Below are 27,501 nucleotides of genomic sequence, written 5' to 3' on the forward strand. Positions count from 1 at the left end.
TCAGGGTTAGGTAGGTCATGTGACTAGCTCTGAGCAATGGAAAGAAGCATAGAAGAGGTCTTTATAAACTTTTTTCTCTTTAAAAAAACAAAAACCAAACCAACCAACCAAACAAAACCAAGACCACATATCCCAGATGATATAGGTTTGGTTGGTGGAGCTGCCATCAGCCTGCAGTCCTGATTGACCATATGGAGGAAAGCCCTGTGTTGACCCAAAATAAGCATGTAACATAGGCAAAGAACAAGCATTAGTTAATTTTAGGCCGTGGGATTTCAGGGTGAATTTTTACTGCAGCATAGCGTAGTCTACCCTGATTTGTGAAAAGGGATGCCAACTAGGCAAGGAGATTGCCTTATCTCTGGAGCTAGGGGAAAGAAATGAGAAGCAGGGAAGGCAGCTAGCTGTAAGCTCTCCTATCTTCCTTCTGTCCTCCTGCCTTCCTTTAATCCTTGTTCTCCACATACAAAAAAATGCACGCATCCTGTCAATTTTCAGTTCTATATTCACACATATGCCAACTTTATAAAATGAAAATAACTGGGAAAACACATAAAGTACACAGCTTAGTCTTGTGCATAATTTAAACATTTAAAAAATTTTATGTATTCAAATGCATTCATGAAGGGAGACATTAGCATGAAAAGCAGATGAGAAGTTGGTTTTTAGTTCTCCTAGTCTTACTGTTCTTTGCCAAACATTTTTCTTGATAGCTCATACCTATCTCCTCTTTTCTTCCAAAGATATCCATGGTCCTGGAAACTTTTTCTACCCTGTTAAAATCTACACTCAGAAAACAGTGTATTAAACTCATTCACTCGCTTAGTCTTTAACGCAGCTTGTGTGTGACATGTGTTAGACACATGTCAAGGGACTTCCAGGTTAGTGAAAGCTAACCTGCAAATAAATTCCTTGCAAAGTGAAGTGTGTGATATAGACATCTGCAGAAGAGGAGGGACTTGGAGAAACAAGCGCATATGACGTGATGGTCTTGGGATGTCAAGAAAAGATTTACTGAGAAAGATGTGGTGATGTTACTATCTTTATTTTTTTAAGATTTATTTATTTATCCTAGAGAGAGAGAAAGAGAGAGCGAGAGCCAGCACAGAGGGCAGAGGAAGAGGGAGAAAGAGTCTCAAGCAGACTCTGCTGAGTGCAGAGCCCAATGTGGGGCTCAATTCCACAACCCTGAGATCAGACCTGAACTGAAACCAAGAGTTGGATGCTCAATTGATGGCACCACCAAGCACACCTGACTTTTGCTCTTTAAAAGACTTTTGCGGGCAGCCCAGGGGGCTCAGCAGTTTAGTGCCGCCTTCAGCCCAGGGCGTGATCCTGCAGACCCGGGATCGAGTCCCATGTCAGGCTCCCTGCATGGAGCCTGCTTCTCCCTCTGCTTGTGTCTCTTCCTCCCTCTCTCTGTGTGTCTCTCATGAATAGATAAATAAAATCTTTAAAAAAATTAATAAAAGACTTTTGCTAGAGATATTCTAGTGAATTAGAAATTAGAGGCAGAGAACTACATTAGGCAAGAGGCAATGGATTCATAAACTAGGACAGCTATGAAGAGGAATGGAGAAAAGATTTGTGGCAGAGATAGTAGGAAGTGGACACTAATTTGGATTTGAGGATTAAAGAAGATGGAGCAGTCTAGGGATATTCCAGATAAGGAGTCAGTGAATTAGGTCTGTAAATGGGCTAGCTGATAAATATTTTAGACTCTGTGAGTCATATACAGCCTCTTATATAGTCTTTATTTTGTATAATCTTTTAAAAATGTAAAGCCCATTCTTTGTTTGAGGTATGGATTTGACTCATAGGCCATAGTTTTGCCAACCCACTTTTTAAGTTAGGATACCCCAAGGGGGATATCTTGAGTTAGATAAGAGGAGAGAAGGGTCAGTCTGAAAAGGAAACTGAAAAGTATGGGCTAATACTATTAATCAGTTCACTTTCATCATAAGTAGAAAAGCTTTTTCAATAATACTGAAATTTTGGCATACTAATTGAATTTACCTTTGTTATAAAATCTGTTTTTACAACACATTCTTTATTTTGGAAAATAAACCTTTCGATTCATTACTCTTGTAGTGTTTAAAACAAAAAATAATTTTTTTTTATAGATTTTAACTCTTATTTGCCCAGTACATGCTTTGTGTTGTATTTGTCAGCTTTTGGCTATAATATCCTAAATACTTGGAATTGAGAAAATAGGTTTCTTCAATTATAACATTTATGTAGAACCACAAAAGACCCTGAATAGCCAAGCAATCCTGAGAAAAAAGAATGAAGCTGGAATGTATAACCCTTCTGGATTTCAAACTATACTACAAAGCCATAGTAATAAAAACATTATGGTACTGGCACAAAGATAGATGTATAGGCCAATACAATGGAATGGAAAGCCTAGAATTAAATCCTAGTATATTGGTCAATTAATCCTGGACAAGAGAGCCAAAAAACACCCAATGAGGAAAGGATAGGCTCTTCAACTAATGGTGCTGGGAAAACTGGAAAAAAAAAATCCATCTAAAACAATGAAATTGGACTCCTGTCTCACACCAGTTACAAAAATTAACTTCAAATGTAGCAAAGACTTAAATATAAGACCTACTACCATGAAACTCCTAGAAGAAAATGTAGAGAAGGCACTCACTGATTTCATCTTGGCTATGATTTTTTTTTTTTTTTTTTGGACATGACACCAAAAGCACAAACAACAAAAGTAAATATTAACAAATAGAACTACATTGAATTCAAAATCTTCTGCATAGCAAAACAAACAATAAAGCTAAAAGCCTATGGAATGGAAAAAAAATTTCAAACTATATATTGGATAAAGGATTAATATCCAAAATATATAAAGAACTTCTACAACTTAATGACAATAAACAATGACTTAAAAAATGGGCAGAAGAAAAAAATAGACATTTTTTCCAAAGAAGACATCAAAATGGCCAACAGGCACTTGAGAAGATGTTCATCATCCTTAATCATAAGGGAAATGCAAATCAAAATCACAGTGAATTATTACCTCACACCTGTTAGAATGGCTATTATCAAGAAAACAAGAGACAACGGGTGCTGGTGAAGATATGGTAAAAAGGAAATCCTTACACGTTGTTGGGGGGAACATAAATTAGTCCAATCACTATGGAAAATAATATGGCGGTTCCTCCAAAAATTCCTAAAAGATCTGCCATATCATCCAGCAATCCTATTTATGGGTATTATGTAGAGTATATACACAATAGAATGTTATTCAGCCATGAGAAAGGAGGTTATCCTGCCATTTGTGACACCTACATGGGCCTTGAGCATTATGTTAAGTGAGATAAGTCAGAGAAAGACAAGTAGTACATGATATCATGCATATGTGGAATCTAAAAAAAGTCAAACCTGTAAACAAAACAACAAAATAAAACAGAGCAAAATGGTGGTTTCCAGGGGATGGAAGGTGAGGGAATAAGATTGATGGTGTTAAAGGGTACAAATCTGAACAAATACTAAATAAGCCACAAAGATCTAATATAAAGTATATTGAATATAGACAATTACAGGTATGTGATGTGCTAAATACCATTATAATAGCAACCATATTACAATGTATCAAAGAAACTCTGTACACCTTAAATTTATACAAGACTACATGTTAAATTTATCCATTAAAAAAAGTTCCAGCTTTTGTCATTGTTCACATTGCTTACTTTTTTGGGATACTTGTAGTCTAAAGAAATAAACAGGTAAAAATAATAATAATAAATAATAATAAAGTAAATGCAATGTGAGATCTTGAATAAGATCTGGGAACATACACACAAAAAGGATATTCATTAAAAAACTGGTGAAACTAAAAATGGTGTACAATTAATATGATTGTACCAAAGCTAATTTTCTGGTTTTGGTAATTGTGCTATAGTTATGTAAAATGTTTACATTAGAAAAATCTTATGTTACCCTTGCAATTTTCTATAAGTCTAAAATGAGTTCAAAATAAAAAGTTTAAAAGTAAGAAAAAAAAAAAGAATATAGCGCTCTTTTTACAAAGCCATAACACATTATATTCTTTAACAGTAGGTGCTTTTTGGCTTGATGTACAGCAGGTTCTCAACACACATTATTTGAGTCAATAATGATATCTATTGAAAAGTAAATTTCTGTTCATATGGGATATAATCATGAGTTTCACAAGGCTTAGAAGTTTTTTTCAGATTTGGGAGTATATAAATCAGTTAGGAATGCTTTTCAATACTATCTGAATTTTTACATTTGGTTTAAAAGATGAGGACCAAGAAATGTGTTGGTTTTTTTTATGTCCTAAATAGAATTTCTAGGCCTTCAATTATAGAAAACTGCTTATTTTTTAAAATTATTTTTAGAATGAGCATACACATGGGCACATACCATTAATTCCTGTTTATCTGAGGGTGGATCAAATCGTTTATGGAGTAATGGGTTTGTAGATTAGCCTGTTTCCAGATGGAGGTGATTAACATACAGCAGAGATTTGGGATTAGGTCAGTTCCCCTATAGAGGCATATAATAAAGCCCTGGGGCATTAGTCCTGATGATCAGTTCCCCAGGAGTTGGAGGACAGGATTCCAGGTCTGGAGTCCCACAATCACACTTGATCTACTCTATTAACAGCCCTAGCCAAAGTTTGGCTCCTTAGCTCCTGCACCTTGGAGAGCTGTCCTTCAACTCCAATGTCATAATTACTTAATCATTTAGCCTCACTGGAAAATGAGATCTTTTCAGATGCCAGCTGTGCATTATCCAATGTTTGATCTGCAAACTGGCTTTTCTACTTTGAGGCAGTAAAGAGGTGACTGTATTTAAACTAGTGTGGTTTTGGATTATCTGTAACTTAGTTTCCACCCACCCTCCAAGATGATCTCTGATAATCAAGTATTGACTGTCATTATATGTCATTCCCCAAATCTCCTCAAAAATATAAATATAAATTTCCCAGCATTTTGACCAGTTCTATCTTCCAAAATATTCATCTCATTTCAGGGATCCTATGATATAGTTTTATTTGTTTTCCATGTGATACTGCTGTGGCAATTGAAATTGTCCAATTCACAAAGTCTGTGGCTCTAATACTCAATTCCAAACAAACAAACAAACAAACAAACAAACAAACAAAAAAACGGGGGGAAAATTTAGATCTTCACCTAGAGAAAGGTTTCCAAATGCTTAGAGCTACCTGAATATTAGTATATTAATTATGTACTCCAGAACTGTTCACTTTGAAACATCTTCCATATCTTTTAACTTTTTACTGCATTCTTTAATTCTAAGACAGCAAAGCAATACATATAAAAGAGCTTAAGAAAAGTTGAAAAAAAAAAAGCCCCACACATACCAAATAAAGAGACTTGTTATTATAAGCTAAAATCTACAAGTGCTTTATCCTTTCAATACCAGAAGAAGGATGAGCAGAATGGGTTAGTGAGAAGGAAGTATCAAAAAGACCTAGGGAGGGGTACCTGGGTGGCTCAATTGATGAAGTGGCTGCCTTCAGCTCCAGTCATGATCTCAGGATCCTGGGATTGGGCCCCACATTGGGCTCCCTGCTCGGCTGGGAGCCTGCTTTTCCCTCTCTCTCTGCCACTCATGTTTGCTCGTATTCTCTCTCTCTCAAATAATTAAATAAATTCTTAAAAAAAAAAAAAAAGAAGGAAGAAAGAAAGATCTAGGGAAGAAGCAATATAAGAATCTAAGTGTGGAAGAAACTAAATGGAAGAAAAGAAAGAAAAAAGAAGAAAGAAAGAAAGAAAGAAAGAAAGAAAGAAAGAAAGAAAGAAAGAAAGAAAGAAAGAAAGAAAGAAAAAGAAACTTAGGGTTCTTGCTGGCCTCATTCCAAGCTGTATGCCTTTGTTTTTCAATATTTTGTACCCTGGAGTAGAAAAAATACTGGTATCTCTCTGAAGGCTGGAGGCAAGTCACACAGAATCACACAAAGTACTCATACCTTTCTGAACTAAAGCCATGGGGGGTGAAAACAGAATAACCCTTATTCTTTTTAGGTATTTCCAAAATGAGTTACATTGTTATAGTTTCTCCTTAGATCTTGGGGAGATCCATGCAGGTGAACCTTGGAGAAGGTATTAATTGTCACAGCTGTCAGTCTGCATGTACCATGTTATATCTGGTACCATGTTTTAAATCATAGCTCAGGAGCACATGGGGGGCTCAGTTGGTTAAGTGTCCCCAACTCTTGATGTCAGCTCGGATCATGATCTCAGGGTCCTGGGATAGAGCCCCACGCTGGGCTCCTTACTCAGTGGGAAATTTGCTTATGATGCTCTCTCTCTGCCTTTACATTTCCCCCTTGCTCTCTCTCTTTCTCTCTCAAAGAAATAAGTAAATCTTAAAAAAAAAATAAATCAGCTCAGTGAGCCAAGTTTACCATTGGAATACCTCTAGCTCCCTGTTCATGGCTAAACATTTTGTTTTCCTTCTCAATCCCTTAAATTTAAGTGTTTAAACATAAAATGAAATGAAAGGGACTGAGACAGAGTATGTAATCAATAAATAGAATCCCTTCTTTTTCTGCTCTTTTATCCCCTTATCCAGGGCCTTCAACTTCTAGGCTTCCTCTTGGATGCCCAGAGCTCCAAGAGTGCTGTTCTATGGAGCCCAGGAAGCTGCCACACCCCAAGGCTCTACCCATCTCCTCCTCAACTTCAGAACCTGCATGTCTCTGGAAGTCATTAAAGCTCTTCAGGTACGCCAGCTCTCTCCGCCCAGGCATTATCCTTGCACTCAGTAAGTTCACATGACTAGCTCTCGTTATAAGGTTGGGAGTAGAAGCAAGAGGTATCTCTTCCAGGCCAAGGCACTGAATTACTAATGCAAGACCCTCTAGGGTGCTTTTTGGTCAGACTCTAGCGACCTGTAATGTTTGAGATAGTGATTACTCTATTAACCCAAATCCCAGAATGAAGAAATGTGGAGCAGAGCTCCAGCTCAACTGCAAAAGGCATGATGTGAAAATGAGAGATAAACTATTGTTTTCAGAAACCAGTAACTTTGGGAGATACGTTGTTTTGTGTGTGTGTGTGTGTGTATGTAGCATAACCTCACGCATACTGTGACTGACACAGCATCTGGTACTTCTCCCTCCCATCAGAATACATGAAAAGATGGACCCCTCGAGGGCAGAGACTATCCATATTGTCATGTTCCCTTGGGTTGTATCAGGGCCTTTGCAGTGCCTAAGGTATGGGCAATAATCTACAAATATTTGTTAATTCTAAAAATAAATGAGACTCTACTTCTGGTGATGGTGACAGTAGGTTGTAATGGGGTAAATAGAGGTAGTTACTCCTGCTAATGAATCACAGCTCTCTCTATTAGCTAAGTCATAGGTTTTTGTTCCCAGTACTACTTAATGGTGGTTGCATCTAGATGCATTGGAAGGCTGGCATATGAGGTGATTTAGTTAGATCTGAGCTCTTTCCGAAAATGTCACTTGGGCAGCTGCCTGGCCATCCTCATCAGAAGAAGGACTCCAAATCTGTTTCAGACTAGATATGAGTTATTGAGGGCACTATTTGTCACCCTGAAGACAGATAGAGCTGGATTGAGCCTTGGTAGTTGCCTTTATTAAGGCTTAGCTGATTAAACTGATCATTCCCCTTGTGGTTACCCAACCTGTACTTAATTATAACTTATTTGAATCTTAGGAGAGATTCTAGCGGTGACTTACTAAGGTCATTTTCACTTTCTTTAACTTCCCCCACTTTTTTTGTTTTATGACTTTTGAGAAAATAGAAAAGCTTCATTTATTTTGTCATCTGGCATTTACCTCTTCAAAAATACTTTCCGAAATGCCTGCAAAAAGGGAAGCTTTTATATAATAGATACACTGCTGCGTGATTATAGTCCCTACATGCCAAAATCAATTAAGAGAAGGATGAACGTCTTTGACCACGAGCTAGGTTGAGAATTCCATGGCAGGCTGGTGCTGAAAGAGAGAAGCTAGAAATATGTAAGGATATTTCTCAGAAGCTCATCAGGCTGAGCTAGACCTTGAGAGTCATCCAATGGTAACACCCAAAGGTCATGTCAAATGGGTTCTAGCCAGGCCACTGAAAATGGGTCAGGATAGTATTAGTGTAAGGAGGTGGTAATCAATGACCTGGAAAGTGGGTGACAGGGAGGAGGTCCTAAGGGGTATCTCACTACTTGTCTAGATAGCAACCCTATAATAATAGCTCAACAAACTCTTAGGAGAGAAAATAGAAATGGAGGCTGAGAAGGTAGAGTGAGGACCTCCAGCTCTGTAAAGCACTGGGTTTTAGCTGATAGCAGCCAAAACTGAAAACAAATAGACCTAGATAACCATCCCATGGGAAAGTTACATTACATTAGTTCTTTATAATAGTTTATTTTCTTACCATTGAAAAGATAAGAGTGGTGGGAGATAGATGTAGGGATTGGTGGCAGGTAAGTAGATGGAAGAAGTTCGTTTCCTGACTGTGACAGTCTTCTGTGACCGCTTAACATTATGGAAGTTATCAAGTCTTAAGTTGTCTTTTTCTTTTTTTACTTTTTTAGCTGAGTATTATCAGCTAAATTCTTTTGTTCTTAGAATCTGGCTTCTTGGGCAGCCCGGGTGGCTCACCAGTTTAACACCGCCTTCAGCCTGGGCCTGATCCTGGAGACCCAGGATTGAGTCCCACGTCAGGCTCCCCACATGGAGCCTGCTTCTCCCTCTAGGCAGTGTCTGTATCTCTGCCTCTCTCTCTCTCTCTGTGTGTGTCTCTCATGAATAAATAAATTTTAAAAAAATCTGGCTTCTTCATAAATTAGCAAAAGCAAAGGGATTCTAGATATTGTAAATATTAGACTATGGAACCATTTGTTACAAAAAAGGATATATTTAAAATGAAATAATATTTACAATTAATTAAACCTTTCTTTATAATAAAAAATTGTTAGAAAGAAAACATATTTAAGTGATAATGTTATAATAATGAGCAATCTATTCTTTCAAGCCTTTAACTCAAACAGTAAATTTGTAAGCAAATACATCATCTTCATGTATTTAAATGTTTGTGAAGAGTGAGGTACTTTTAGATTTAGTTCCATCTTCATCTTGGGTGATATCATCTTCACTTACGAATTTTCCTCTATGGTATTATAACCAGATGACACAGGATAAAATTCTGAATACAATTTGAGGTCACAGTCTCAGAGAATCTGGAGTTTCAATCCTGGCTCCTAACTGTTAACACTTATACTGGATCTTCTACAACTGTAAAATTTATCATAATAACTTATGTCTCCTAAGTTCATTCTGGCCATTACTAAGGTTACAAACATAAAGTCCTTGACCTCAGTAAGTGATCTATAAGTAACAGGTGTTATTTATTACCTACAAATGCAAGCATCAACCCTGTGTAAGTAACTGCCTGTAGACAAAATCCAGGGGGTGTTGCAGAGACACAACACATTCAGGCTCTTCAAAAACAGAACTCACCATCTTGACCTCTAAATTGACTTTCTGTCTGTAATCTCTGCTTAATTGTTTTCAGTGTTATCCTTGGATCTAACCAATCACCCAGACCTACTGGTTTTACCTCATGTATGTCCATCATAACTCCCCCTTGGTCAGTCCCTTGGTCAATGCCCTGCTCTCTTCTATCAGCCCCATACTTTGTCTCCTTTCCTCTATTCCAGGGCTCTACCTACTAGACTCCCTCTTCTAACCCTTGAGTCCATCCTCCGTAGGCAATCAGAGTCATCCATTTGATCCATCTACAACCTAATAGGGTGGCTCCTTTAGAAACTCCCCATGGCTTCCCATCACTTACAGAAAAAAGTCTGAGCTCATAACATGATTTAGAAGCTTCAGGGCTCAAGTGATGCTCTGGTTACCTCTGGTGATTCTCCTTTGGGGCATTCAAAGTTTACTCTTTTTTTTTTTTTTTTTTTCCAGGAAAGTGTCTTTGCATCCCAGGTCAGGTGAAACATCAAACTGCTCAAATAGAGTCTGTTCTTAGTCTCATTGATGCCTTCTCTATATTATATCAAATCACCCTCAGGATGGTCTCTTCCGCTAAACCACAAGCTTTTCAATTGCTATGATTATGGCTTGCTCATCTTTGTGCTTTAAGAGCATAGCTTATAGTGCTTTCTTAATGTTTTATGGAACTGTTGGCCTTCATTTTAATTAATTTTCCCCAGTATTTCTCACCTCCCCTCTACCTCCAGGAAAACAACAACAAAAGAAACAGATTCTCTGCCTCTTATAGTTTCCTTATTTCTGGAAAGGCTATTATGTAGCTCTATTTCCATTATTTTCCAATCTAGCTTTTATTACAGGAATTAAGATTCTGAGGTATAAAAAGCATACAAACGTCCTATGATGCAAATTTTTTTTTTTTTTTAAACAAAACAAAACAAAACAAAACAAAACTGGTCAAGTCTCCAAAGCATTCTGGATATGCTGGATCAAACTTAGAAAGAATTGAGCAAGCTCAGGAGATTTGAATTTGCCTGGCAAGAAAGCAAACCAAACCAAACAGGTGGAAGGGAAAGAAGATGTGACCTTCTTTTAGGGCTAGACAAACTCAGACAACTTTCAGAGCTCAGCGTGTCCAATATGGCAGCCACTAGCCACATGCGGTTACTGACCACCTGGAATGTGGCTAGTACCAAAAAGAGATGTGCTTTAGCTGCAAAATACACACCATATTTCAGAGGCTTCATACAAACATAAAGAATATACAATATCTCAATAATATTTTAATAATAACTACATCTTGAAATGACAATATTTTGGATATGTTGGGTTAAATAATAAAATATATGATTAAAATTAATTTTACCTATTTTTTTTACTTATTATGGATACCAGAAAACATACAATTATATATGTGGTTCACGTTATATTTCTACTGAACAGCCCTAGTAGATGGAATAACACCCTATAATTATTTTTTCCTTCAGTTGGAACCCCTGAGATGCTCCTTTGGGGAATATGATATCCTGTCTGGGAAGGGCCACTGCAGAACCAACTTGTATATTCAGGAGTTCCTAGGACCGTCTGTGAACAGAAATAGATTGCCCTCCCCCCCCACCCAGAAGTCAGGCATTAATCTAAATAGGTGTTCTTAAGCAAATCTACTTCAAACTTCTACTCCTAGGGAGACCTGGGATTCAGTTGAACAAGTCATGTGCTCCCCATGGTTAAGTCGTTTCTAATGGGGCATGCACAATGGTTGGGCACCTACCCACTGAACGTCTACTGAGCCAGCATGCGGCTAATTGGCCTTATGCCCAGATTGTTACAGCCCACTTTGGGTCAGTAACAGTCCTGGTTCTTGGGTGAATAACTGCTCACCTCTCTGAGGTGAATTAACTCTTTCAGGGCACTAGGGCACCATTTAGCACACAGAAAAAAGTAATTTACATAATGGCTCCCTAAGGACATCCTGAATGCAGACAGGAAGTGCAGCAATTCAAAGCTCACACAGCAATCCTGCAAAGCCAATTAGGGGAGCAAGATAAATTAGATGGAAGTGTGCTCTGTCCAATTGAGATATAAAAACAGTTTATACGAGCAGGATGTAATTGCCTAAGTGGGAATCTGGCTAGGAAAATGAGGCTTTTCTGAGAAGGACTTTGGAAATAATAAATAAAGCATGGCTAAGACCTCAGTTCTATACAAAAGTAGATTGTATACTTGTGCACTTTAAAGATTCTATTTCCAGATGTTAGGGTTTTTGTTTTTTTTTGTGTGTGTATGTATTTTGTCCACATTATTATAACTATTATACCTAATTTTTAAATAATAATCTGGGAATCAAGAAACAACTTCAAGCCACAGTGCCCCCACTAACTACTTTGTGATCTTGGGCAAGTTGCTTTCTTCTCCATGGGCCTTAGTTTCTCCATTGGATGATGTTAGAGATTGTGTTGAGACTGGGATGTTTTTGGATGGAATTTGGTGAAAGGACCCAAGGAATGTCCAAATCCTACCCCAGACAACAGCCAACTGCGACAGATAGATACAAGCAAGGAATGATGGCCCAAGGAAGCAGATTATCACTTCACTGTTAGCTGGGCTCCTGTCCCAGAGTCCAAGGAACACTGTGGTCAGCTGAGCTGGAGTACAAAGCTCAAGGGAGTTTTTTTCTCCTTACCTGACACCTTGAAGCAGTCTTTTACCACACTCTGGCTGGCTGAAGAAGAGAGTGCAAGTGATGGTTCTGCTATAAGAAAATAGGCCCTAGGTCAAGGCATTTATCTGCGCTTTCAGAGACCCCAATGCACAGTGGCCCCATTCCCTGATTCCCCATGAAGATGGCCTCCTTAGATCCCTCAACTCTATCTCATTGGCTCCTCTTCCAGAGGAAGAGTGAAGAAAGGGTGGAGGAATTCCTCAGGGAGGAGAAGAATGAAAAGTTTTCCTTCTTCAGCAGCCCTCCACTTTTACTCTTAAGTACTGTTTCATTATACCTTTGGCCTGGAAGTCTGAGACCTGTAGTATGGGCCTGACAAGATTCAGCAAGCTTCTACTTTGCATCTCTAACAGAAAAAAAAAAAAAAAAAAAATGTCCTGTTGATTTCTTGCTTTGCCTACCAAAAGAGGTCTTCGAGATCTTTTGAGAAAGCTTATTAAAGACCCCTATCTTGATAATTTAGAATAATAGCTCCTCTGACAATCAAGCGGTAATAATGATATTACTCACCCTCACTCATGCAGCGCTAATTATGTGTCAGGTGCCATTCTAAATGCCATGATATATCAATGCGTTTAATCTTTACAACAAGCCTAGGAAGCGTTTTAATTATAATTGGCATTTCTATTTCACTAATATGAAAACTGAGGTACAGAGTGGCAAAGCAGCTTGTGGCAGGTGTATAGGCTAATAGGTGGCGGGGCTAGGATTTGAACCCAGGATCCGGGCACCCAGAACCACTGGGTTCTACTGCTGTTCAGTGTCAGATTTACCCCTTTGACTAGACGTTTCAGTCATATAATCATTCTCATTTCTAAAAAAAGGCAGATCTAAAAGTTTGAAATCCCACTTTTATATTAATGTAAGTGCTTCTAATCATATGTAAACTACTTATACACAAGTGAACAGTAATTATTAAAGTGCTCTAATTAAGAACACATGAACATATTTATATTTGTTGTAGCTAATGTTTTAATTGCATAATAAAATTTTGCTAATACACTGCAGCAATTATAAAACATCAGAAAGTTTCATTTCATTTTATGCAAAAATGTAATATAATCATGGAGGGCTAATGATGTTTGGTGCCTCTACGCTCATCACCTTTTTTATTCAGGCAGGCAGAGGTGTAACGTGCAAATCAAACACTTGATGAAAATTAAGCGTAATATGTATTACTGACCTATGCCATCATCTTGTCACTCATTAATTTGCAAAATTTAGCAACTTACAATGAGCGCTACTGTTATTGTGCTAGTGAATTAATATGATCTGTGAAAACTTGTCCCTTAGATGTCTAGCAGGGACTGGTGTTGGTAAAGATTTTCATTGATTATACCTCCTAAGGGAAAAATTCTGAGGCCCTTACATCAGTCAGTGGCAGCTTGGCACACAAAAGGGCAGCGGTTTGAGTCCCAAGTGTTCTAAATAATGCAGCAGGTAACTACCTCATCAGGGGTTTAAAATCCCCTAATGCTTATTTAAATTTTTCTTTATAAACACCTACCTAATAAAAACCTTTCATGTTCGCCACAATTAAATGCAAAGAGCTTGTGATTTAGGTCCTGAAATCAGAACCCAGCTCTCTTCACCCACATAGTTTTAGAAATGTTAAACATTGTTTCCACCTTCTCTGACTCCAAAGATGACTGGGAACAGGAAAAGAAATACCAGGCCTCTGCTGGTCACATTTTCCATAATGGCTTTGGGACAATATGGGCCAGTTCCCTTCCCCCATGCGACTAGATTACATACTATTTTGTCATTGAGGTCGAGTACGCATTTTAGGTGTAGAAATAAGTATCCTGACGAGCAAAAGGCTTGTTTTCAAACACGGTCTTTTTCTTATTTGCTATATAACTTTTTTGGGTCACGCCTGAGTCTTCATTTTTATTTTACTTTTCCTTGCTTGTCTCACTTTTTTTCCTCTTTGCAATCTTCTTTTCAGCCTTTCTCCTTCTGCCTTTCCTTATTTCTGCAATTTGTCACTTCAGAGGAATCCAACACGTGAAGTGGGGGAGCTGCCGAGAGGCCTGGTGGGGAGCACAGCAGGTTGTCCCAGCTGGACAGAGGGCGGGGGCAAAATCCTCGGATTGTCACTGCCTTGAAGACGCTGTGGGGCTTCACCTTTTCTTCCAGCTGTGGCTCCCACCCAAAGACATTTCATAAATGCAACGACATAAGCAAAGTTCCCAGCACATAGTAGGTGCAAAATAAATGCTTGCTCAGTCATCATTGCCCTGCGGCCCCCTGAGGAGAGCCAAGTGGGGCTGATTTCACTGGCTTGGATTTATATTCTAATCGTAGGGACTAAATTCTCTCCTGCACCTCTGGTTCTGTGTTCAAATTTCTCTATTGGTGTTTTTTGTTTGTTTGTTTGGTTGGTTTTCTTTTTTTAGAGAGACAGAAAGGAGGAGCAGAGGGAGAAGGAGAGTATGACGTAGGCTCCACGCTCAGCTCAGAGCCCAGCTCTGAGCCCAACGTGGGGCTCGATCTCACAACCCTAGGATTGTGACCTGAACTCAGGTCAAGAATCCGATGCTTATGTGAGGGAGCTACCCAGGTGCCCCTCTACTGGTGTTTTTAGGGGACCCCAGCTCATAATTGATTTTGCAATAGTGGGAGCTCTGTCCATATTTACTTGCAACTACAGGCTATTTACTCTCAAGGCATGCGCTGCCACGGGAGCCCAGTGTGATCACTACACACAACCGAACCAAAAGAAGGTGCAGGTGAACGAACGCACCGTGTTTCTCTTCCCTTACGTCATCACATTTGTCCTGGTTCAACCTGCAGACACCCACCTTCTTGTGTATACTGTTACGCCCGACCTTGTGGACTTTGCTCACAAATTCTAGTCCTCTGTCAACCACGAGCTCCCTCAGGTTTGCCGTCCCAGCCTGGGACCCGGTGAAACACCTCTATGTGGCACCATGGGGTCAGAACATCCTGCTGGGACTCACCTTTCAGTCATCCTTGGTCCCTCACCCAAGATGCAAACCTTTGATTACTCCTCTGTCTTCCCCTGCTCATGTGCACAGGAGCTTGTCCTGCCAGCCCCGCAAATTTGCCCAGGAGAGCCCTAAGGAAGCCTTGATTTGCGTGCAGCCACCCTCATTCCTCAACCCACTCCAGGCCCCCCGCCTGGACATCCCTGCTCCTCTTCACCAGCCCGAGGAGGAGCGGAGCATCTAAACCCTCTGCAGCACAGTTCCTAGAAACTGAATGGCCTTTCCCAGCTCCCGACACTAATACGGCTATTTATAAAGCGCATTCTACGTTCCAGGCACTAAATGAAACTACTAAATATTATGTGGATAATATTTATTCCTCCCATCAGCCCTGATTTATATCCAGGAAAGCATCACGAGTGCTTCCTATACGGCAGGTATTATTTTAAGCGCTTTATTTGTTCTAGTTGGAGCTTCCCTGGAGGCCAATCCCCCCCAAAAAAAGGACTTAAATAAAAATTGTTAGTTGGGGAGTTGATTCTATGGGGAGTGGGCAAGAGGCACAGGAAAGGGGAAACACCCAACAAAGCACTCGCTATCACACAAGGTACCACATTCGGCAAAATCTGGGTAAGATGGGAAACCTCTAAGAGCCAGGGTAGAAAGCCACCCTCAGAGCTGCCCTACGCCGGGGTTACAGCACCTTGCTGGAGGCACGGAATGGAGTTTGAGAGAGTGCTGAGATCTGGCTGGCTGTGGAGACTATTCACTTGTAATAACACCGGTCTTCTCACGTCTGTGTCACTGCCCAAGCTGACCCCCACCCACAGCCCTGACACTCTCACTCCTCAACCTAGTCTGCACCCAAGTCTCTTCCTTGTTCCTCGTGGTTCCTTCCCCAGGCATCATCCACCTGCTCAGACACTCAGCCATCGTCATCTGCTCCTTTGGGCCTCCTTCAACCTCTTTGTCAAGTATCATCCCCAAATATGAACTTGTCCAAGCCCCTCTATTCTTAAATCTAAAAATATTTTATTTATTTATTTATTTACTTACTTACTTATTTATTTATTTATTTATTTATTTATTTATTTATTTATTTAATTTATTTATTTATTTATTTTTGAGAGAGAGAGAGAGGAAGAGAGAAAGGGAGAAGGAAAGTGGGAGTGGGAGAGAGAGCGAGAGAGCCGGGGTGGGGTGGGGTGCGGAGGGGTCGAGGTAGGGAGGGAATCCCAAGCAGGCTCCATGCCCAGTGCAGAGCCCGACATGGGGCTCCATCTCCTGACCCTGAGGTCAACGACCTGAGCCAAAATCAAGAGTCAGATGCTTAACTGACTGAGCCTCCCAGGAGCCCCCCAGGAGCCCCTCAAAATGAAAACATCCTTGATCCTACCTCCTTCTTTAACTGCTTCCTCCCCCGCCCCTGGCTCACTTACACCTACGGCATCATTTTCTCCTCTCCTCTTCCTTCTCCAGCCCACAGCCTTCAGGTTTCCCGGCCCGGCCTCCCCTGAAAGGCCTTTATTTTGATGGACTTTCTTCCATAGTCATGTTAAATTACTTCTCTGCAGACTCTGAATACCTGTGACTTTCTTGAAATGACTGTGACTTTCTTGAAATTCTTTCTCCTGGTCTTCTATAAAGTATCTTTTGTTCCCCCTGGGCTTTTCTGGATGTCTTGTTAAAGTTAGCTCCATAGATTTGCACTCCTTTAATAGAACTAAGTTATGTATTTTCTCCTAATATTCTTGCCTTGGGCTGTTTCTCTTTTCTACATATTTCTCTCGGATATCTCCTATATCTGTAAATTCATGATTTTCTTTATTCCAGTGATAACAAAATCTATACCCCATCCCAGATCTCTCTGATAAGCTCCAGATCTGTATAAAATATGAGGTAATTACCACCTTCCCCAAAACCTCCTCTTCCTTCTCTCTCTTTTTTTTTTTTTTTTTTGGTTAGGGTCAATGTTATCTCTCCAGCTATCTTTAAAAAATGAATAAACTCCAAATTGGATTTTTTAAAAAAAGTAGTTTCAGAGGTAGAATTTAGTGACTTGTATATACACCCAGTACTCATTACATCAAGTGCCTCCTTAATGCCCATCAGCCATTAAGTCCATCCTCCACCCACCTCCCCCACCCAGCAAGCCTCAGTGTCATTTCTAGAGTTCAGTGTCCGTTACAGTTTGCCTCCCTCTCAATTTTCATATTATTTTGCTTTTCCTTCCCTTCCCCTTCTGTTTTGTTTCTTAAACTCCACATATAAATGAAATCATATGGTGTTTGTCTTTCTCTGACTTATTTTGCTTAGCATCATATCGTCTAGTTCTATCCACATTGTTGCAAATGCAAGATTTCATCCTTTTTGATGGTTGAGTAATATTCCACTGGTGTGTGTGTGTGTGTGTGTGTGTGTGTGTGTGTGTGACATCTTCTTTATCTATACATCTGTTGATGGACATCTGGGCTCTTTCCATAGTTTGGCTATTGTGGATGTTGCTGCTGTAAACATAGGGGTGCAGGTGCCCCTTCGGATCACTATGTTTTATCATTTGGATAAATATGTAGTAGTGCAATTGCTGAGTTAGGGTATTTATTTCTATTTTTACCTTTTCAAGGAACCTCCACACTGTTTTCCAGAGTAGCTGCTCCAGCTTGCATTCCCACCAGTAGTGTAAGAGGGTTCCCTTTCTTCACATCCTCACCAACATCTGTTGTTTCCTGAGTTGTTAGCTATTCTGACCGGTGTGAGGTGACATCTCGCTGTGGTTTTCATGTGTATTTCCCTGATGCCCAGTGATATGGTGTAGTTTTTCATGTGTCTGTTGGCCATTTTTATGTCTTCTTTGGAGAAATGTCTGTTCGTGTCTTCTGCCCATTTCTTGACTTTAGGTGTTGAGTTTGATAACTTTTTGAATAGATTTTGGATACTAGCCCTTTATGTGTTAAGACATTTGCAAATATCTTCTCCCCTCTGTACGTTGCCTTTTAGTTTTTCTGTTTCCTTTCCTGTGCAGAAGTATTTTATCTTGATGAAGTCCCAATAGTTCATTTTTGCTTTTGTTTTTCTTGCCTTTGGAGACATGTCCAGTAAAAGGTTGCTGTGGCCAAGGTGAAAGAGGTTGCTGCCTGTGTTCTCCTCTAGGATTTTGATGGATTCCTGTCTCACATTTAGGTCTTTCATCCATTTTGAGTTAAATGTTAAAGATCAGTTGACCATAGAGTTGAGGGTCCATTTCTGGGTTCTCTATTCCGCTCCATTAATCTATGTGTGTGATTTTTGTGCCAGTACCACATTTCTTGATGATCACAGCTTTGTAATACAGCTTGAAGTGTGGAATTGTGATGCCTCCAGCTTTGGCTTTCTTTTTCAACATTCTTTTGGCTATTTAGGATCTTTATTTGTTCCATACAAGTTTTAGGATTGTTTGTTCTACCTCTGTGAAAAATGCTGATGGTATTTTGATAGGGATTGCATTGAATGTGTAGATTGTTCTGGGTAGCATAGACATTTAAGTAGTATTTGTTCTTCTGATCCATGAACATAGAATGCTTTTCCATTCCTTTTGTCTTCCTCAATTTCTTTCCTAAGTGTTCCATAGTTTTCAGAGTTCATATCCATTACCTCTGTGATTAGGTTTATTCTTAGGTTTTTGGTGCAATTGTAAATGAGATCGATTCCTTGTTTTCTTTTTTTTCTGTCTCATTGTATGTATAGAACTGCAACTGACTTCTGTGAATTGATCTTATATCCTGCAACTTTGCTGAATTCCTGTATCAGTTCTAACAATTTTTGGGTGGAGTCTTTTGGGTTTTCTACATAGAGTATCACGTTGTCTGTGAAGCATGAGAGCCAAACTGGATTTTTGTACTTATGCCCTCTCTCTCATCTGTCTCACACATAGAATTTGTCTTGAATTGAATTTCATTTCATCACTTTGGTATCTGTCAAAATAATAAATCTCTCCTCCTGTGAATCACTTAGCTCAGGTCTTCACTTTTACATCAACAGCCTTCTATACGTACTTCCCTGCCTCCATCTATTTTACCCATCTTAATTCTTCCTCACTCCTCTTCCTAAAAAACAAATATGACCATGTCACCGCTTGGCTTAAAAGCCTTCTATCACTCCTCAGGGCCCTCAGAATTAGTCCTGGGTTCTTTGACAAAGCCTGTGAGTCCTTCATGGTGTGACATCTTTGTACTCACTTGCAGACCCATGATTTTGTGCAAGCCACATTTTGTGCCTGGGGTCCTCCCAGGCTCATTGTCCCCTTGCTCCCAAACAGAGTCACACTACTACTTATCTGAAAAATGACGAAATATGTATTCTTCTAGCTTGACTCAGCTCAAGCTTTGAGAAATCGCTTTAGCCTGCCGGATCTGGTTCGGATGCCCTCCTACATGACTCCATAATACTAAGTTAACCCCAATAATAAAGTTGAGTTTCTTAAGTAAAAGGACCACGTTGTAAATAGTTTTGTATTTCAAGGTCCTAACACAGTCCCTGGCATAAACCAGGTGCTCAGCATCTAAGTGTGGAATGCAAACCTTCCAGAATTCTTGCCCTCACATAAACACTCAATCTGTCTTTTAAGAAAAACATTTAATGGTAGCAATTCTCGTATAATACTTCCTCTCCATTTAGAATTCCTATTTGGCTGGAGTTGCTCATTCTATCTTCTATGTCTCTTCATTCATTCTATCTATCTATCTATCTATCTATCTATCTATCTATCTATCATCATCATCTATCTATCATCTATGTATTTGATTTGTTTATTCATGAGCGAGACAGAGAGAGAGAGAGAGAGGCAGAGACAAGGCAGAAGGAGAAGCAGGCTTTCTGCTAGGAGCCTGATGTGGGTCTCGATCTGGGATCCCGGGATCACGCCCTAAGCCGAAAGCAGACGCTCAACCATTGAGCCACCCAGGCGTTCCTCTCTTACATCTTTTAAAAATATTTTTGATATAAAGTTAAATAAAATTAGAAAAATGAACTTTTTATGTTTTAAAATATACTTACAAGATGGATGATTACAAAGATATATCTTTAGAGACAACTAAACCTCAATTTAATGTAAGTGTGAAATGTCCACTAGCTTCCATCATGATGACTAAACATTTTGAATAGCTATTTTCTTAAGTAATTTTTAAAAATGTGTACTTCATTTATGTGTCAGGAAAATGCACCATTTCATTTGATTAGTGTAAATCAAATTGCTACAAACTGCTCTCTGAACCAACACCATGCTGCTTCAGATGTGCATTAAGTAGTAAATCAACTTTATTGGAAATGCTGGGTCTCATCTTTTCAGAGCGAATGCTATGTACTTTTTTCAGAGATGCAGTAATTCTTTTACATTTCTGGATTCTCTATTAAATTGCTCCTATTTAGTAAATTACTACTGCTCTAAGTAGCCCAAAGTAATGAAGGTATTAAAAAGTGTCCAGAAGTTACATCTCTGTGGTATTCCTGAGCTTTTAGCTGAATGCATTTAGCCTTCTCTCCTTATCCTTTCAGGGATTTCTCAATACCTTTGGCAAATTTTGACAAAGATTTGCCAGCATCCATTGACTGGGCATAATATTTTATGACCTGCTTCTAGGGAGCTTTTGGACTAAAAGACATTCAATAATTAGAGCACAGTGGGGTGTTTAGCAAAAGAATGCAATGCTGCCTACAAGGGATGAAAGCTATTGTGTGTGGCCAACATCACACTTAGGTTCATCTGTTAAATTAATTCATCTTCTATGGTTTTTTCATTTTGATAGAAAATTTATCAGCAGTCTAAAAGAGTAAGATTGGTTCAGTTAAACATTTCAACGTGTTGCATTCAAAAGCTGTGCAGTGTGATTTTAAGTACTGCTCAGAAAACAATATCTATAGTGTTAAAAAAAGCTTCGCCAGGTAAAAGAAGGTGCATTTTGGGTAGAAAATGGTTCCTTGCTGGGCAGCATGAAATATGTGGTAGTGAAGCCATCCTCTTAAATTAAAGCAATTTAACCTGGCCTTTTCAACATAAGGTGATTACTTACTTCTCTTTTACTAAAAATGCACATGCATTGGATCTGCTCAAATATGACAGCTAGTGTTTTCTAATCCCTGGTCATACACATATTAAGTTAACACATTTTAACTGCCTTGTAGGATGACATTTTAGCCCACATGGTTTTAGAAATAGTCCTTGCTACATGCTTCATCAGTTGCAACCGTGGATTGAATGTTCCTTTGAAAGCACTACCATAAATATTTCCACAAATGAGTGATCTGTTCCCATTACATCTGCTAATGCTATCTTATGGCAGAGCACAACAAATAGTTCAGACATCACATCACTGCACACAGGAACGGCAAGGGGCACTCTGGCGGGCTGTAGCACATCACTGGGAATTGCATCACTGAGTGTCTCTGAGGAGCAAACCTGTCTTTCCAGAGACATGTTTCTTGACAGCCTGTCACAAGTAGAGCCGCGGATGTTAGTGAACAAAGAATAATGCCAACATTGTGTATGTTAGGAAGTCCCAAACTTTAATCTCAACAGTGAAGGGGAGCAGAGTTTGCCACCCCCAAATATGCCTCTTTGGCATGTATTTTAAGCTAGTTATTTTTCAAAGGCACAGCAAATATTAAAAAAAAAGAAAAAAGAGAAAGCTCTAAAAGCTGACAAGTTACCCTTTTGTAACAGATATTTATATTAATAAGGGAAATCTCCATTTGTAAGGATGTTCCCCTCCCTGTACCAGGAAAAGGGGGATAACTCAGTCTCTAGAAACTCTTATCAATGGAGAGGGCCATGACTTAAATTTGTGAAACAACCTTATCCTTGTTTGCTGTGTTTTACCCCAGCAACCTTCCATAAGGACTCCTCAACCCCAACACCCTTTGTCTTTAGCCGACGACAGTATGTAAGGTGATGGCTTCAGCCATTTCAGAGACTTACTCGGTTTTCCTGGGTCTCTTCCATCTATACAGGAGGTAGACATGGTATTAAACTTCTGTTTGCCTTTCTCCTGTTGATCTTATATCGATTTAATTGTTAGACCCGCCAAAGAACCTAGAAGGAAAGAAGAGGAAACTTTTCTGTCCCTATTTTGATGACCCAGATGGGAGCTTCACAGGCTAGACTCCGCTCACTCCAGAGCCATGGCAGCTGAGAGATGTTGGGATCTCTGACAAAAAGCCAACAGAAGGTAAGAATTCTCATCATAACAATCCTGGATCTCTGCTTGCAGAGTTTAATGGAAGCAACAGTGGTTCATCCTTTCCTTCATCTAAATTTAGGTAACAGGAGAAAATATTTGGGTGAACTGGTTCATTGGGTGTAATGGTTTTAGTAAATAATTAGTTATGAGTACTTTTGTTTCCTATTGATCCCTTTCCACCTGTCCCTTTCCAGAGACAGTCACTGTTTGCTTTTTTGTCTCTTTCATCTTGTTCTATGTCTTGAGAACTTGGTTTTGTGACTGGTGAGAATAGTCTCCTTAGTTTCTGCCAACTGGAGGATGCATGTATGGAGGATACATTTGATGGACACCTAAGCAGGCTATGGATCCAAAGACAGTGCTCCCTTTGTCCAGCTGTGCCAGGTCTCAGGGGATTTGTCATAAGGGGTCTGGATCCATAGCGGCTTTTGTCATCTCAACCTTCATGGCCTTGTTAGCTCTGGAAAAGTCCCAGTTCCAGTAGTACCGATTCAGCGTCGCAGATTAACACATCTGAACTGGAAGCTCCTCACAGTCTCATGGGAAACTAGAGACATCGCTTACACTGTACCATTCTTACCTCCTGTGAAAGGAAGACCTTTGCTTTCTTAGGCTAACCCTGAGAGTGAAATTTCTAGATCTTGTGAGGCCTGCAACTTTTGCATTCTTCTTTAAAGATGCCTCTTGCATTCTTGGTTAGTCCATAAAAAGGCTTATTGGTTTGACTTGGTATTGAGATTAAAATAAGATCCAGCTTGTAAATGGCCAGATGATGGATCCCTTGAATTGGACAAACTTTGATATTTGAAATTTTTCTTTCTTTTCTTTTCTTTTTTCTTCCTTTCTTTCTTCCTTCCTTCCCATGCTCCCTCCCTTTCTTTCCTCCCCCCCCTTCACCTTCTCCTCCTCCTCTTTCTCCTCCTTTCCTCCTCCTTCTTCGGAGCCTTCATCCTAAGTAACTGTCTTACTGGTACCTATAGAAAGACCAAATTTAAAAAGTGGACACAGGGACACCTAGGTGGCTCAGTTGGTTGAGTGTCCCACTCTTGATTTTGGCTCAGGCCATGATCTTGGGGTCATGGGATTGAGCCCCAGCCCCCATTGAGCCCCACACCATGCTCCATGCTCAACATAGAGTCTGCTTGTCTCTCTTACTCTGCTCCTCTCCTGGCTCATGGTTTCTTGCAAATAAATAAATAAATAAATAAATAAATAAATAAATAAATAAATAAATATTTTTTAAACGTGGACTCAAAGAAGCGTAACGGCTATTTTCAGTAACTCTCTTGATGCGAAAAAAAAAAGGACAGAAATTAGACTTAAGACAAAAATGAATTTCCACATCCAATGTACATTCCCCTTCTCAAAACCCACCCCTTAAGCTTCCTCTTTTCTACAAGATTTACGGGGAGCACACTACCTAATCTCTAGGCACAAAGTATACAAGTTACACATGTAAATGCCGAAAGCCAGGAAGTAAATTTAGCAGAAGCACCCAAGATGTGTGGTGGCGCTGGCTTTGCTGCCCCTTACACCATACCTCCTATTTCCCAGAGCTCTGTAGTCAGGCTTTGCCAGCTTCAGGCTTTCCTCTGCAATGTCCTTTGAGTATGTATATGAGACCTCCATCACAAAGAATTGATGGTCCCTGGACAGCAGATCTTTTATATGTATATATAAAATATATATATATTTGAGAGAGCAAGAAACAGAGAGCATGAGTGGGGGGAGGGTAGGGGCAAAGGGAGAGGGAGAAGTAGGCTCTCTGCTGAGCAGAGCCCAATGAGGCACTCAATTCCAGGACCCTGGAATCATGACCTGAGCTGAATGAAGACAGATGCTTATCCAACTGAGCCATGCAGGTTCCCCGCAGCAGATCTTTTAAATTATACATCCCTTTAACTTTCTCTTTCAGAAGATCCTACTAAGTGCAGAGATAAATTGGAAAGATGAATGGCCATTCACACCCCCTTCACAGAAAGAACAGATGACCAAAATTGTTCTTAGGCCCTCCTATAAATTATCAGCTGAAGATCTGTTCGGGGGCTGATAGAAGCTAAGTTTGAGCTGTACACTCACAAAGAAAGCTTTTGTTAAAACACTTTAAACAAACTTTACAAAGACACAAATCTTTTGATCCATATCTTAGATAGAGATCTCTGGGCTCTAAGTAGCAAGTGTATTTGGAAAGGCGGGTTATTCCTTGATAGGCTGTAATCCAGTTATTTGGTGAATTGGACACAACTGTCTTTGCCTTAGAAATCTCCATGAAACCAGAAATGTGGTTCTAGAAGCCACTCAAATCTCACCTATGCTAGCCAATCCCAAAACCTCCACTATTGATCTCAAAATGCTTGTAGATCTTGAAAAAGATCAGGACATTGGAAACAGAATTGTCTTGCCCTTAAGGAAAGAAAAATAAATAAATAGTAATTATTCTAGACTTCTGACAATAGTCCAATATAGTCCTCAAACTTCATCTTGGAGAAAATTTGAATTGCCTTTGTTATGTAGATTATCTTTGTCTTCTCTAGGCCCTAAAAGCCATCCTTTGAAATGTAAACTTTAGAAGGAGATATTTCTTATCAAAAGGAAAAAAAAAAAAAAAAAAAAAAAGCATGGGAGTCAGAACTAGGAAGTATTTAGAAGCTGGACTAATGAAAAATCTTAAGTGTCTTCTCCACAAAAATTAGTAGAAAAACTTTTTATCTGAGCAGGTGAACTTAACTTATTCCTACTGTCAAAATTTGCATCCAACTGTTCTTTATAAACCAGTCAGTTTATATATATATATAAATTATATATATATATAATTTATTTATTTATTGGAGTTCAATTTGCCAACATATAGCAAAACACCCAGTGCTCATCCTGCCAAGTGCCCCCCTCAGTCAATGCCTGTCACCCAGTCACCCCAACCCCCCACCCACCTCCCTTTCCACTACCCCTTGTTTGTTTCCCAGAGTTAAGTGTCTCTCATGTTTTGTCACCCTCACTGATTTTTTCACTCATTTTCTCTCATTTTCTCTCCTTTCCCCTTTATTCCCTTTCACTATTTTTTATAATCCCCAAATGAATGAGACCATATAATGTTTGTCCTTCTCTGATTGACTTATTTCACTCAGCATAACACCCTCCAGTTCCATCCAGGTTGAACTTGGCCTCAGCAACTTCTTGCAAGATACATCCATGAAGGCAAGGGAAACAAAAGCAAAAGTGAATTATTGGGACTTCATCAAGATAAGAAACTTCTGCACAGCAAAAGAAACAGTCAACAAAACTAAAAGACAACCTACAAAATGGGAGAAGATATTTGCAAATGACCTATCAGATAAAGGGCTAGTTTCCAAGATCTATAAAGAACTTCTTAAACTCAACAGCAAAGAAACAAACAATCCAATCATGAAATGGGCAGAAGACATGAAGAGAAATCTCACAGAGGAGGACATAGACTTGGCCAACAAGCACATGAGAAAATGCTCTGCATCACTTGCCATCAGAGAAATACAAATCAAAACCACAATGAGATACCACCTCACACCAGTGAGCATGGGGAAAATTAACAAGGCAGGAAACAACAAATATTGAAGAGGGTGTGGAGAAAGGGGAACCCTCCTGCACTGTTGGTGGGAATGTGAACTGGTGCAGCCACTCTGGAAAACTGTGTGGAGGTTCCTCAAAGAGTTAAAAATAGACCTGCCCTACGACCCAGCAATTGCACTGTTGGGGATTTACCCCAAAGATACAGATGCAGTGAAACGCTGGGACACCTGCACCCCGATGTTTCTAGCAGCAATGTCCACACTAGCCCATCTGTGGAAGGAGCCTCGGTGTCCATCGACAGATGATGGGTAAAGAAGCTGTGGTCTATGTATACAATGGAATATTCCTCAGCCATTAGAAACAACAAATAAACCAGTGAGTTTTGTGTTGTGCTTGACTAATGGCTCAAATTTTAAGGCAACGGCTATGGGGTCACTGCGTCTGTTTATATGCTTATGTGTGAATATTGTAGGTAAAAGTGGTATTTTTCTACTTCTAGATGGTACTGCCAAAATTAATTTGTAAAGAGCTCTATTTACTTAGTTTAAAATTAAGTGCTTATGAATTAAGTGTTCCTAGGTTCTCAGAAGTATAACAGAAATGAACCCAAATACTTTGTGGGTCATGTGATCTGGAAAAATATTCAGTATTTTTTTTTTTTAATATTCAGTATTAAAACTAGTTTAAGTTCATTGGTTTTGTTAAAATTGACATGTCTTTAGAGTTATCAACATTGAATGTAATGCAGATATAAAACTTCTTTCTGCCTGGGTTTACTAGTCAAATAAGTTCATGTTTTGCATCTCTGTTACAGAAAATTGTCAGCAAGAAAAATAGCCTGGGAATATGGCTGATTTTGTCTAATGGGTCATGAAATTCTCATGGGTAGTCTAAACATAATTGTTGGGTGAAAGTGACTTAGGGAGATGTGACTGGGATAAGAGGTTTTGGGTGTACTTTTTACCTCTAGTTACATTTTATGGTATGTGTACTTAAAAATAGTTTCCAAAATCTTCTTGGTAACTTGAACCTTTAGAGTTTAGCTAACTTAAATGATGGAAATTCATTAACATATAAATCATTTCCAAATAAAGTATAATAGAAAAACATTAATTACTGAACATTGGTGTATTTACTTCTGGCTTCTGGACTACAGAGAAACTCAAGATAAATTTGAGTCTGTTAGTAAACAGTTCTTGTGCTTTATTGAACGATTTACTATGAAGTAGCATGTGCTTCTAGAAATTACAAAATGTATTCATAAATTTGCCAGTCTAAGGAATACTGGTGCACCAGACTGTTCACCATAACTTCCTTTTTAGTTTTCACTAGAAATTAAAGTTTCTAATGGCTAAGGATTCTAGTTAATATCTGTAATGAAAACTACTAGAAATGATAATGGAAACATCTCCATATGTAAGGAAAGTAGGATGTATGTTTTTAGCTAAGGAAGGTATACGGGATGGAAATACTTTTTTTTGGACGGGGGTGGGGGGGGGGGAGTAAATTTGCCCCAAAGCAAAACTGGCTATTTCAAAAGGAAATAGGAAAAACACGACGAAATCGGAAACTTGTAGGTTTGTGGAAAGGAATCTT

The 27,501-nt window shown here is 39.3% G+C and overlaps 1 long non-coding RNA gene across 4 annotated transcripts in view; it reads left to right on the forward strand.

The window, feature by feature from the left end:
- Positions 1–27,131, forward strand: part of LOC140624473 (uncharacterized) — a 149,941-nt gene extending 122,810 nt beyond the window's left edge. For 3 of the 4 annotated variants that reach the window (XR_012023950.1, XR_012023952.1, XR_012023949.1), the window contains 3 exons: positions 6,583–6,733; positions 22,201–22,350; positions 24,278–24,355. This is a non-coding gene — a long non-coding RNA (uncharacterized lncRNA). Of the gene's footprint in view, positions 1–6,582; positions 6,734–22,200; positions 22,351–24,277; positions 24,356–25,502 lie in introns of those variants that run through there. The other variant, XR_012023951.1, reaches the window with a different exon arrangement.
- Positions 27,132–27,501: the final 370 nt, after the last annotated feature.

Source organism: Canis lupus, chromosome 34, assembly GCF_048164855.1.
Source record: "Canis lupus baileyi chromosome 34, mCanLup2.hap1, whole genome shotgun sequence".
NCBI lineage: Eukaryota > Metazoa > Chordata > Mammalia > Carnivora > Canidae > Canis > Canis lupus.